Genomic DNA, 12,046 nt, shown 5'->3' with positions numbered 1-12,046 from the left:
ACCTACTCAAACGCCCCCAAAACGTACCTACAGGTGAGTGTCCAAGACCCAGCCACGTAAATCCTCATGCAAATGAGGTGGCAGCTGGTGAGGTGGCTGCCAAGGCCATCTGCGTCTGTGTCTGCTCACACCCAGAGAGAACTCAAATACTGGCAGGCCAGCCTCACTCCTCCAAGCTCACCCCTGGCCTGATGACTCAGGGAGAAACCATGCAGCGATTCACTCAGCAGCCTCTGAGAGTAGCCTCTCCCCTGCCCTGCCAATCCTCCCGCACCACCCGCCCTGCACCTGGCATAGGCAGGGAGAGGTGATAACAAATGGGCTGTGACCAGCTGTCACTGCCAGGCAGCGAAAATGCCCGCTCAGCCTGCTTCAGGAAAACACACTCCCCTACCTCTGAGTTATCCCTGGGCACGCAGGGGCACAAGGGGGACAACGCGGGCTCGGCCTGGCCTCGGTCTTAGGAAAGTGGCATTCATCTGGATGGGGCACAGATTGTGAAAATGGAGCACCAAAGTTTCCTTTTCCGCCATCTATGAGCAGATGAATTTCAAAGCAAAGAAATTCTATCATTTGTTTGTGTATTCAAAGCATATATGGCTCACACTCAGTGAGGACTCGGGGGAAAAAACTAAAGATAGTCCTTGGTGCCAAGAAAAAAATGGGTAAGATAATCGGTTGTGGTGTCTTTGTCTATGAGAGAGAATCGATCAGGCAATTTCCAAGCCGTATCGGGGCCCGTAGTTCAGCAGGAAAACAGACCTGTGACTCGCAATGTTTCCCTCTTCGTTGGAGCAGATCCATGGGACCTTCTTCTTTAACCGTCTGTCGCCCCACTCAGTGAAAATACATGTTTGTAAGAGGCAAAAGCCATTGTGCTTTACAATATTTAAATAATTTATCTTCTAAAAACTCAGACTCTGCTCCCTACCTCAATTATTCTGAATGAACGAGATGACCCTAAAGAATGACTCTGTAAAAATCACCGGGGCTTTGGAATGTGTGAAGCCCTTGCCACTCAGTTTTGTCCGCAGACCAGCAGCATCGGCACCACCTGGGAGCTCGTGAGAGACGCAGGCTCTGCGGCCCTCCGGTCTCCTGGGGCAGGATCTGCACCATGACCTTGGCAGCTGGTCTGTAGGTGGGGAGGAGCAATGAGGGGAGGAAGCCCAGAAAGCAGATTTTCCCAGGGGCAGTGGGCGGCAGGGGGAAGGGGTCTGCACCCTGTGACGGGAAGCATCTGTCTTTGGTGCAGGTGGTCGGAATGGAAGAGAAAAGCCCCTTCAGGATCAGCACAGTGATCCAGGAGGTCTCTACTTCAGCCCAGCCCACAGGGAGGCGGGGGATAGGCTAGGAGCTAAGAAAGGGTCAAAGGCAAAGCCAGGCTGAGAGAGAGCTGGGCCAAGGCCCAATTCATCACTCTTGGAGTGTCTGCTCCTAACTTGCACTAAGATTATGAGAGAGACGGGCTGTGTTCCATGAGCAGGGAGATAAGCCTGGGCTTCTGAGCCTCCAGCTGACAGCGCAGAGAAAGACAAGGGCAGATCAGGGCCGGCACTGACTTAAGACCACCCACACCAACTGCTGCAAACATTACACAGGCAAACGTGTGTAATCTTCTTGGGACAAACCCTGAGCCCATAAGATGAGCACAGGCAACTGCCACACCCTTCACTCCCCTACTAAAGCAGCATTCCTCCCCCCCTCAGCATCTCCCAGGCAGAAGGCAGACCCAAGCTTCCTGAGCCCCTCAGACCGCAGGACGCATACTGAGGGCTATGAGCTCCCTGTTGAATTTCTCTTTCCTGACTGTAGGGGATCGAGGCAGCCCTCACCAAGCCCTTCACAATCTCCTCTCTCTCTCCCCTTTAATATCTTGGCATAGCTGAGACGTTTCAAGGGTCATATCACCAGCGTTAAGCTACCGCTGGGGTAAATTTTACATACAGCCTACCAATTCCTTTGGAATGTCTTCTCTAACTTGGTAACTGGGCAAGATTCAAAGTCATTGTGTGCATTCTGATTTCAATCATATGAAGATAAGGAGATGAGCAAAATTTAAGAGCAGTTTTATTATAGTGCTGGAATTTTCCATACTTACAAAAATCAACAACAAAGTGGAGGTATAATTTCTATACAATATAATACATATAATTTATAAGTGCACATTTGGATTAATTTTGACAAATTTATATACCCATATAACCATCACTACAATCGAGTTACAGAACATTTCCATCATCCCAAAAAGGTCCCTTGTACCCCATGTCATTCAATCCTGGGATCAGTCCCACAGTCAATGATGTGTTTTCTGTCACTATAAATTAGACTTGGCTTGGGTGCCTGGGTGGCTCAGTTGGTTAAGCGACTGCCTTCGGCTCAGGTCATGATCCTGGAGTCCCTGGATCGAGTCCCGCATCGGGCTCCCTGCTCGGCAGGGAGTCTGCTTCTCCCTCTGACCCTCCCCCCTCTCATGTACTCGCTCTCTCTCATTCTCTCTCTCTCAAATAAAAATAAATAAAATCTTTAAAACATAAAAATAAAAAAAATAAATAAATTAGACTTGGCTTTTCTAGAGTTTCATATAAATGGAATCCTATAGTATGAACTCCTTGTATCCTGGCTTTTCTTTTGCTCAGCATATTGCTTTTATCCATCCTCCCCTTCTTCCTTAATAACCAAACCCTCAGCAATGTACCCAGCTAAAAGATTATGCCTCCTAACGCTTCTTGAAAATAGATGTGACCATATGATAAAATTATGGTCAAAGAAACATAATTAAAAGGGTCTTCTGGAAAGTCTCTGTAAAAGTGAGAGACAGATACCCATTTTCTCTTCTTCTCCTTTCTTTTGCTGTTGGCCTGGAATATGGACCTGATGAATGGAGCTCCAGCAGCCATCTTGGAATATGAAGTGACCTTAAGGATAAGCAGAAAAAGAAAAGAAGCCTGGGTCTTTGATGCCACAATGGCCCTGCCATACCAGCTTGACTCCCTTCCCCTCAGGCAGCTTTGACATGGAAAAAATACCTATCTTGTTTAGGCACAAATATTTTGGGCTCTTCTGCTAAATTTTTAGTTGAAACTAACTCTAATTGTGCCATAAGCCTTCTAGCACAAGTTGACTTTTTAAAAAATTATGCATATGTTAGATTAAATTTTTAATTTTAATTTTTTTAAAGATTTTATTTATTTATTTGACAGAGGGAGACACAGCGAGAGAGGGAACACAAGCAGGGGGAGTGGGAGAGGGAAAAGCTGGCTTCCCGCGGAGCAGGGAGCCCGATGCGGGGCTTGATCCCAGGACCCTGGGATCATGACGTGAGCCGAGGGCAGACGCTTAACGACTGAGCCACCCAGGCGCCCTAATTTTAATTTTAAAAATAAACCTTTATGCCAAAATCTGACAAAAACAGTTCAAGAAAAACACCACAGAACACTATTTCTCATGAACATAGTTGCAAAAATTCTTAACAAAATGTTGGCAAATTGAATCCAGCAATATACAAAAAGAGTAATGTACCATGACCAAATGGAGTGTATCCCAGGAATGAAAGTTTGATTTGACATTCAAAAATAAATCAATGTAATTGACCATATTAACAGAATAAAAGATTTTTAAAAATCAAACCATCATCTCAATAGAGGCAGAAAAAAACATTTGAAAAAAATCAGTATTCCCTTATGACTAAAAACTCTCAGCAAACTAAAAATAGAAGTGAACTTCTCAACTTGATAAAGGGTAATTCTGAAAAGACAAAAAACAAAAAACCCTACAGCTAACAACATACTTAATGGTGAAAGACTGAATGCTTTCCCCTAACATAGGAAACAATGAAAAGATGACTGCTTTTAATACACCTAGTAAATATTGTGCTGGAGTCCTTAGCCAATGTATAAAACAAGAATTAAAAGGCACAAAATTTGGAAAGCAAAAAGCAAAACTTTCTCTATTTACAGGCAACATGATCGTCTACATAGAAAATCCCAAAGAATCTTAAAAAAAAAAAAGCAAACAATCCAACTAGAATTAATAAGTGAATTTAGCAAAGTTAAAGAATACAAGATCAATATACAAAAACCAGTACACCAGCAACAAACAACTGGGAAATTATAGTCGTATAAATCCCATTTACAAAAACATCAGAAAGCATACAATACTTAGGGGGAAATTTAATGAAAGGTGTGCAAGACCTCTCTGTCGAATATTATAAAACACGGAATGTATAAAAAAGCATTATATATAAGCCGAGAGAAATTAAAGAATGCTTAAACAAATGAATAAATATATCACCTTCACGGATTGGAATACTCAAGATTATCAGGATGTTAAATCTTCCCTAAATAGATCCGTAGATGCAGTGCAATCCTATTTGAACACAGCTGTGGTTTTCAGACATTGACGAGGCGGTTGTAAATTTATATGGAATTTTTAGGATAAATATAATGAATCCAGGGTGCCTGGGGGCTCAGTCAGTTAAGCATCTGCCTTCAGCTCAGGTCATGATCCCAGGGTCCTGGGATCAAGTCCCACATTGTGCTACCTGCTCAGCGGGGAGTCTGCTTCTCCTCTCCCTCTGCCTGCCCCTCCCCCTGCCTGTGCTCTCTATCTCTCAAATAAATAAATAAAAGCTTCTAAGAAATGAAAAAAAAACAAACAATGAATCTAAAATAGAATAAGACAAAACCAAAGCTGTAACAGAGGCAGTAGAGAGGAAGGAAGAATTGCTCCTATCAGGTAACTCAGAAGCTCCTCAAGGGAGACACTGTTTGAACTACTAGTTGAAAGGTGACTAAGTACTTATCAGGTGGAGACATTCATGAAAGGCATTGATTTACTTAGGTTTTCCTGATCGTGAGGAACTAAAATTCATCCCATTTAGTTAAATGAAGTAATTGTCCAGAAGATAAAGTCTCATAGAAATCCTTAGAGACACCTCATGGATTCTGAGCTTGGAGGGCAGTCCTGGATCCCAGGCTCCTCTCCTGGCTTCAGCAGCCGGAGCCCCTAAATCTTTAAGGTTGTCGCCTGTCTGTGTCCATCCTCTCTTGGCTCCTATCTTTTGCTTTATTCTCTCTACACCTCCAGGAATGAAGCTAGAAGGATAGGTTAAAAACAGATGGCAAAAGGCTTTGTTTGCCCAGGCAGTTTGGTTTTTATGATTGTAGCCACTGAAACTCTTTAAATAAGAGAAAGAACTGATCAGATTTAGCTTTGGGGCAGATAATTCCATTGGTGTGTGGAAGAGATGAGCGGCAGGAGGCCAGGGAAGAAAGTATTGCAAGTAAGAGAGAATGAAGCTCAAAACCAATGAAACTCAGTGAATATGGGGTTTGGGTCGTAGCAAGATACATCCTACCTTGGTCGAAAATTTTTCTATCTCTTTAGGAAACAGAGGGAAGGAGAGTTAAAGCACCTGCATTTTGCAAAAGCTCCCCAGTTAATCCTGGTTGAAAACGACTAGTTCAGACAAAGTGGCATTTATAGGGACTCAGTGAGAACAGAGGGAAGACAGGGATGGATTTGGGGACCACTGGACTTGGCGGAAGAAGGCGTCCAGGGAACTCTGCAGTTTCTAGCTGAGGAAGCTGGGTGGATGACGACTTCATTCTCCAGGCCTTGAGAAACAAAGAGCAGACTAGGTTTACATACAGGACTGGAGGTGAGAGAGGTTGAGAGAATTGTTTCTGCATGTCCCACAGAGAGCCCAGGAAGTCCACTGCAGCAGGCAGGGCCAGAGATGGGCCGACTCCCGCCAGCCCTTTAGCTTTGCCTCCCTGGAGCAGGCCCTGCTGGCCAGAAAGGTGCTCTCTGGGCATTAGTTAGTTGGATAGACGCTGAGTCTTAGACTCTGAGCAAGTACAAAGCAACTTTCTCGTGGTTTTGCTGTGGCGGTGGTCGTGTTATTTAGCAAGGACTTCGTTAACCCCTTGGTTTAGAATATGCTGGAACAAATTTCACCAGCATATCCGTCAGGTTCCAGGATTCCACTCTGATGACTCTTCCGAAGAGACTTTACTACAGGGACGGTTTACAGAGATGTGGGCAGGAAAGGGGGGAACCAACAAGGGATGTGGAGGCGTCCAAGGGATTTCAACAGTCAGGAGCTGTTACCACATCGGGGCCTGACAGGGCAGAGGGAGAGAATGGTACTACTGAGGCCCCGGGGAAATGAGCTGCCCCTGCAGGAGAAGCTATAGTCACAGAGGAAGCAGCCCCTGCCAGAACGAAGGCTCCACGGTAGGAGGCACAGGCAGGAAAGAGCCCAGCCAACCTCTCCCTGCCTTCACACTCCCGGGGGGTGAGCGCCATCGGGAGAGCCCGGGCCGAAGGATGCAGGGATCGGCCTGCAGACACAGAGAAGGCAGAGAAGGGTGGAGAATGGATCAGGTGTATAGGCTGAGGGGGTAAACGAGATGCACCAGCACAACCCCCCCCCCCACACACACACACACAGGCTGTCTGAAGCGGCGGCTTGGTAAGTCTGTGGAAGAACAGAAAAACCACACCACAGGAAGTCAAGATACTTGGATTCCTGACAGGCCTGACCCTCCCACACACACCGACTGTCCTCAGGGGCACCCTACTGGCATCCTGGCCTTGACTGCCCTAGCTGTGAAAAGAGTGGGTTGGACCACGTGACTTTCAAGGCCTTCCAACATAGGGTTCCTCGTCGATGCTGTCAGACAGCTTGCTCCCTCGGCCGGCAGACCGACCGGGCTGGGCGCTGGGGTCCCCACTGCCCGGGCTGCACCGCAAGCCCACCGGGCCCTGAGCCTGACCAAGGGCAGCGCCGGGAGGGGGGGGGCAGAGAATCCTGGGACTGGCTGTCCTCTGGAACTACACAGCATGCTCCCCTCTTCCAGCGAAGCCCTGCGACGTGCAGAGTCAACCAGGGACTTTCTTAAACGTATTTTTCACTGTGATGAGGTACATTCAAAAAGAAAGAAGAGTGTATTCATCTCCAAAAAGCAGCAGCTTACAGACCTGCGCCGCCGAGCTCCAGGTCCTATGCCGCAACCCCCCCCCCCCCAGTTCCTGATAACTGAAGATGAAACTTGAACAGCAAAAGGGAAGTCTCCTGTCTCCTACAGGGTATCAAATCCTGTTTCTACCCAGTTTCAGTTCTTAAAGACACAGGATTCCATATTTTCTCACCCAATATGCTGGAAGGCCAAGAACGTTCAGTGACCACCAACCACATTTGTTCGGCCCCCCACCCCCCCCACCCCCGCTCGGGGGTGAAATGGAAGTGCGCTGCAGAGCCTTTCTGAAGCCAGGCTTGAAAAGAGGGTCTGCGTATTTGTGAAATGCATCATCATCTTCCTCCTTATTCACCTAAAGAAGCGGTCTGGGTAAGTGCACAGATTTGCTCAGCCTGATCTGGGGCCCAGTGTGCCTTTAATGCTTTTACTTTCCTAGCTTCCTGCGGGGGACCAGATGACTCATCGTTTTCTTTTGGAGGTGGGAAGTTCTGTGCACCCTGGCTTCAGGTTCACTCCAAGAGTGGCTTCGGGGAGACGCCTGCTCCTCTGTTACGCCATGAAATGTCCCAGGCTACTGGAGAACAGCCTGAGCTGCAATGTCCTGGGGTCCTGCTGCCTTCCCAGCATTTATTTGCAAATACACGTTCAGTTGTGTGGGCGTTTTGTGGGCTCTGTGATTTATCAAAGAGGACAGAGGAGGGGAAAGAAAGAAAGACAAAGAGAGCAATATAAAAAAGCAAAGGTGCCACAAGTGTTAGTAAGGTGCCCACGCATGTGAAAATACACAGTAAAGAAAACAAGGGGATGTGTCCACCGCAAGAGAAGACAGGAAAATGTTTCCACGAAGATTCTCTTTAGGACCAAGACGTTTTCTCATTGAAGTTAGGTAACAGAACAAGCAGTAACAATCAGATGGGATGTGTGCTGTGACTCACATCCAGAATCTAGGAAAGCACCTTAGTAAGAGCTCTTGATCAACTTTGTCGGATCACAGAAGATTGCTGGAGAAAATCACATTTAGTGGTGACGAAAAGGATGCTCAGGAGTTTGAGTAAACAATAAGGAGGAGGAACAGCCAATCAGAGGATTCAGGTTAATAGAGACCAGGACAGCAAAACAGGAGAAATGGTCCCAGAGACTCTGCCCCTTGGAGACAACACTCAATGGCAATCAATACGCTGCCCTGCTTTCTCGGACTCTGTCCACATGGGGAGAACTTCGCCCAGCAACACTAGGGTCGTTTGGCCCTGTTTAAAAATAAAGTGCAAAAAAAGGCGAAGTCATGGCCCTTGTTCAGATAGGAAATGAACAGGTGTTAAAATTTTTACTTATTAAAGATTAAATAAGATCATAAAGATGAAAGGTCATTAATCAACGGGGAAGCTGAGCAGTTATGTAACCAGTTCAAAAGAGAATCCACAGAGCCACCATATTTATAGATTCAAAATATTGAAGTGAACGTGCCAGTGGAAGCAAACTGGTTTCTCAAGGAGGAGGGAGGGAGAAAAGTATATTGACTTCTAGGGACAGGACATAATTTGCATGTCTAGAGATGAGAATCATTTTGCATTGATACCAGCTAGCTATAATTTACAGAGTTGTAAAATGGCTCAAAGACATTGAAAGTCTGTAATTAGATAACCTGAGGAATGTCTTCTTAGACAATACATAGTTTTCCCCACGACTGATCTGTTCAATTTCTTTCTTTTTCCCCTCCAGGCCAGAGCCACTGGTGATTCATGCATCCACCTCCTCTGTGTACACCTGTCAAGTCTAGTACCCCTAAGCAAATATTAAAGACTTAAATAATAGTGTTGTAGAACAAATAAAAATAGAGTAACTATTTACAACATTTAAATAAAATTGAAGAAAACAACCAAGAGGTTTGTTTCCTGTGTGTTTTCTGCCCCACACCTCCACCTTCATCGTCATCAACCTATTGTGCTTTCGACATTATTGTTACAAGATCCTTATGAAACAACTTCACTGCTGACTTACAGGAATCCCTAATTTAAAACAGGCAAACTGACCCAGATGAAGAATTATAGGAACAAAGGAAGTAGGTTAGCTCCATGCCCTTAAATGGGGAAATAACACTGAGAAATTCATATCACAAATGAAGTAATATTAAATGATGGGGGTGTGGAATGGGGGTGAGGACTTACATGGCATGAGGACTAGGGAAGGAGTAGCCCTTCATTTCATCAATCACTCAGATGGATATTTTTAGTGCTTACCATGTGCTAGGCACCATGTTAAACAACCAGGGATGTGTGGATAAATAACACAATCCCTGTCCTATAGTTGTTTACAATCTAAGTAGGAATGTTCCCGGTTCAGACCAGAGGGAGAACATCATTATCTCTCCCCTCCTCAAACTGAAAAAAGTCTGGAGGTGAGATTTCAGAAGTTATATGAAAAGGTGATTCTCTAAGGTATGTGCATGTGTTGGGGGGTGTCTGTCCTTTGCGGGTCCTGGTCTCCCCCCCCACATACATACACACAATGGACGCTTAACTACTGATCGTTTAAACAATAGCTAATTCATAAATTAGTAACGACTAATCATTAACAGTTTTATTTTTAAATAAGTATTTTATTATTTACTTCTATAAATAAATGTATTGGTTGGGTACAATCAATCGATTATTGGAGTAATTAATTACTAATAAAGTTTAATAATATTAATAATTAGCAAATTCACTGCAATAGTTCGAGAACTACTGCAAGGTACATTCACTGGTTCTTTCCATTCTTTTACCTCAGGATGCTGGCCCCCACTGGTGTTTCTCCAACTCTCTTACTTTCTCAATTTCAGAAAGTACTGCCTGGCAAATTGAGCCTTCTGTGGGTTTGTGACATTTGGGAAGGTACTTTTTTGTCTTGCTGCTGGTCTAGAGGAAAGATTGCAAGGAACTCCATGAATGCCAGGATCCTCGGGAACAGTGCCACTTTCCAGGCCCTGGGCAAGGACCCTGGCTCTGTCCACGAATGAGGGACCAGAGATTGAGACAGAGCAGAAGGTGGTCTCAGGACAGAACAGAGGCTGATGCCCCGCACAAGGCCACTGAGAACTTAAACCGGTTCAAGAAGGGTCTTGATAATGGATGGATAGATACATAGCAGGTTTTTTAGGGAAATCAGGGAAGTTCCAGTTCCATCTCTGGCCTTTCAGGATGGTGTCTTAGAATGCAAACACTGGACTGTCCCTCGCACTTTCCTCAGCATCGTGGTCGGAATTTTGGGCTAGTGGCCTTTGGCCTGATCTTCGATGACATTTCTGATCTTCTCAAGAATATTGGACCCGAAAAGGTCATGCTAGAACACCCAAAAGAGCAGGTGAGCTGCCTCCAGGGCCAGAGTCTGCCCTGAACATGGCTCCAGATTTAGGACACGAGTTCTTCAAGCATGCCACACCAAGAGCATCGGCACCTGCTAAGTACAGACTTTCAGTGTGGGTCATGCTAACGTTAGGTGATAATGCCCATGGTGGGAGAAGCGAACTCATTGATCTCCTTTGGTCCCAAATAGATAAGTGGGGGTTAATCTCATCAAGGAGGTCCGTTTCCAAATGGGCAATGCAGGAAAGTTCCCTTGACTCCAAGCATGGAGTGGTCTGCAGACACTCTGGCCTTGGCCAGCTCCACTCTCCCCTCCTCGAGTTACATGTCATTATTAGGGGGCTTCCAGCGGCACATCCCCCTGGGGATTCAGCATTACTTGCCCAGGAGCAGGGAGGCTTTATGTTCGGAGTTCAGGATCCCCATCCCCCTCTCCCCATCCTCCTTCCTTCTTTCCCTCTCCCTCTTTTTCTCCTTCCCTTCCTTCCTCTCCCCTTTCTCCTCTCCATTCTCCTTTCTTTCTGCTCACGGGCTTTCGTTTACAAGCCTTCTTGCTGTGGCACCGATGACCTTGCCAGGACTTCCTGGATATCGTGGGAGGGAAGACATGTCCGTGAGATTCAGCACCACCCCTTGTCTTCTAGCTCCTGCTAGGACAGAACCCCGCAGCCCTGGTAAGTACACCCGGGACTATGGAAACTCTAGCGTTGATGGGAAAGAAGAGAGGGGCTTTGGGGTCTCTTGCTTTCCTGTCTGTTAGTGTCATCATTCTCAAGCAAGGTTTGGGGCCCAAACTGGGGCCTGATTCAGTGATGGAAACCCCAGTCTTCAAGGCTGGGCTGCTGCAACATAGGGAGGGATTGTGGACAGGAAGTGGTGTGGCCGCGTGGGTGGGAAGGAAGGGTTTCCTCCCTCTGACACTTTCTATGCTGAAGGGGCCTTTCTCAGCCTGCGTCCCTTCCCCCTGCCCCAGCCCAACACAGTCACTCGGAGACTCAGTTCAGATGTGGGGTGCCGGACCGTGCACACAACAGCAGTGTGAATACAACCAAGTAAGTCTAAACCCCAGCAACTTATTGACTTCCCTTGTCCCTCCTGGAATAATACAATAGTTCCTCAAGTTTATACAGAATTTTTGCTTCTTTGGCATAGGAACTGGGGAGCTGAGATGCCCCTGATGGTACTGGGAAGTTGATAAGGACATTCTTAGCAGCCAAGCTCAGTGAACATTTGGTTTTCAGAACTCTTCTCACAATTGCCAGTTATCCTGGAGGGGACTTGGACCCCAGCGCCATGACTCATTTCCCTGGGCTTCCCTAGTTTGGGTTCCTTGACTCCACATTTACTGCTCTGACATCAGAAGTGGAGGCAGCCCCACCTCAGTGAACACACAGCTCAGGGGGGAAGGCCCCCATGTTTAGCAGCTAGTTGGAATCAAAGCCTTGTTAGCAGATAAAGCAATTAGCCCATCAGAGCAAAGTGACTGGATCTGGGGCTATTTAGGAGGCACAACTGAAGGGCTTGGTGAATTATGCTGGGGACACAGTGCTTCCAACTATGAAACTATGATGCCAGGTGGGGGACAGAGACCTTTATTCAATAGGTGAAAACAGAACGAGAAGCATCTTTGAAGGGAAGACGATGAGATCATGAGTACAGTTGTGAACGTGTTGAGTGGGATACGTTTGTGGGACATCCTCGGAGGCATGTGAAGGGCAG

General features: G+C 46.3%; 1 long non-coding RNA gene across 1 annotated transcript; it reads left to right on the top strand.

Annotated features, from left to right (window-relative positions):
- Positions 1–7,120: 7,120 nt before the first annotated feature.
- Positions 7,121–8,862, top strand: LOC144382496 (uncharacterized). Its single transcript, XR_013449495.1, has 2 exons — positions 7,121–7,355; positions 8,706–8,862. It is a non-coding gene; the product is annotated as an uncharacterized LOC144382496 (long non-coding RNA).
- The last annotated feature ends 3,184 nt before the right edge of the window (positions 8,863–12,046 follow it).

The sequence above is a fragment of the Halichoerus grypus genome, chromosome 7 (assembly GCF_964656455.1).
Source record: "Halichoerus grypus chromosome 7, mHalGry1.hap1.1, whole genome shotgun sequence".
NCBI lineage: Eukaryota > Metazoa > Chordata > Mammalia > Carnivora > Phocidae > Halichoerus > Halichoerus grypus.
This window is presented reverse-complemented; position numbering and strand designations above follow the sequence as displayed.